This window comes from Globicephala melas, chromosome 17 (assembly GCF_963455315.2).
Source record: "Globicephala melas chromosome 17, mGloMel1.2, whole genome shotgun sequence".
Classification (NCBI taxonomy): domain Eukaryota; kingdom Metazoa; phylum Chordata; class Mammalia; order Artiodactyla; family Delphinidae; genus Globicephala; species Globicephala melas.
The window spans coordinates 32761336-32763423 of record NC_083330.1 but is presented as its reverse complement, the minus strand read 5'-3'; the positions used below and the strand labels follow the sequence as shown (position 1 = coordinate 32763423).

The window sequence follows — 2088 nt, the reverse complement described above, 5'->3', positions numbered from 1 at the left end:
ATGGAATACTACTCAGCTATAAAAAAGAATGAAATAATGCCATTTGCAGCAACATGGCTGGACCTAGAGACTATTATACTAAATGAAGTAAGTGAGGAGAAAAACAAATACCATATGATATCGCTTATATGTGGAATCTAGAATATGATACAAATGAACTTATCCATGAAACAGAAACAGACTCACAGACATAGCACACAAACTTGTGGTTCCCGAGGGGAAGGGGGAGGTGGGGGAGTGATGGATTGGGAGTTTGGGATTAGCAGAGGTAACTTATTATATATATGATGGATAAACAACAAGGTCCTACTGTATAGTACAGGGAACTATAGTCAATGTCCTGTAATTAACCATAATGGAAAAGAATATGAAAAATTATATATATGTATCACTGAATCACTTTGTTGTACAGCATAAACTAACACAACATTGTATATCAACTATACTTCAGTAAAATAAATTTTTAAAAAGGAAAAAAAACATGAATATATATATATATACATATATATATATATATTTCTTTTTTTCCTCTTTATTCTGTTTGTGTTTCAAATAGGCTTTTTTTTTTTCCTTCTGCAAAAAGCGTTATTGTTTCCATTTGGTCCAAGGCTTGGGAGAGGGCTCCAGGGCGGTTACAGAGCTGCCTAGTAGCTGCAGAGCAGGGCTTCAGGCAGAAGCTCTGATGCCAGAGGGGCTCCTCAGAGGCCGCTGGACTTCAGAGACTCCTGTTTGTGCTCGAGGGTGAGCCTTTCAAAGAGATACTCGCCCAGCACAGCCTGCGGACCAGCCAGCCTGCGGAGGTTGGTCAGGTGGTCGCCCATCTTCTTGATGAGTTTCACCTGCTCCTCCAGGAAGCGGCTCTCCAGGAAATCACAGAGGTGGGAGTCTGCGCGGGCGGAAGCCAGGGCGCGCAGATGTGATAGTGCCTGGTGCAGGCTCTTCTCCCTAAGAATGGCGGCTTCCACAGCGTCCTGGGTTTTACCCCACTCATCTTGAGAAGGCTTCCGCGCATCCTGGAAGAGGGCGCGGCCACAGCACTGGTTTTGCATTTTCAAGAGACGCTGGGCGCCCTCACACTTCTCAGCCAGTTGGCGAAACATGTGGCCCACACTGTCCAGAGTCCCATTGTTGCTGTCGAAATAGAAGTTCAGAGAGAGGTAAGTGTCCCCAGATGCATGTTGAACAGGCGGTGGACGGCGGCCTCCACCTCGATGGAATAATTCTGACGAACCTGGGAACTCGTGGTTGATCAGTGATAAGGAGCTAAGCTCAAAAAACGGTGTTGGCCTGTCCTGTAGGCTGAGGATAGCTGAGTGGCTGATTCCAAAGGTTGCGACAGGAAGAAAGGTTGGAGGGTGGTCGGGGGCTGGAGCAAGGAGCGTCCCTGGGTCTGTTCATTCCAAACACTGTTGAAGCAAAAGACAGAACTGCAGGACTGCCGAGCGCACTGCCTCAAATAGGCTTTGATATAAATGAACCAGAAGTCCAAGCAAGGACAAAACTTACCCTTCCCCCCGCCAAAATAGCTGGCGATACTAGAATCTAGACCTGGGAGGGGATTCTTCCATTACTTTCTGAACATTCCAAGCCACTAGAGCAGTGGTTCTCAAAGTATGGTCACCTTGTAACCAAGCAGTACCCTATGGGGCCTTCCTAGGACAGACCCATCCCCCATATCCTCTGCTGTAGTTCCTCTCTGAAGTACTCAGATAATAGTATCTCAGGCATATTTCTTGAGTTTTCAGATGCTAAAAACCACCACCCAATGGAAGAAATTAACTCCTTGATGATCATGAGCACATAGCCCCCAGACCTTCTGGCACCTAAGGATGGATAATGTTACCTGCCCTGTGGCCTCCACATCAACCAATCAGAGGATTGTGCACGAGCTGATCACATTCCCTGGGACGTCCCTCCCTCACCTGGCCTTTAAACATGCTTTGCTGAAATCCTTTGGAGATTTCAGGGTGTTTTGGAACTCGGGCCACCCCTCTCCTTGCTCGATCCTGCAATAAACCTTTCTCTGCTCCAGACTCCAACCTTTAGGTTTGTTTGGCCTCACTGTGCTTCAGACACACGAACCTGCAT

The 2088-nt window shown here is 46.8% G+C and overlaps 1 pseudogene; it reads right to left on the bottom strand.

The window, feature by feature from the left end:
• Nucleotides 1–551: 551 nt before the first annotated feature.
• Nucleotides 552–2088, bottom strand: LOC115850481 (ferritin light chain pseudogene; annotated as a pseudogene).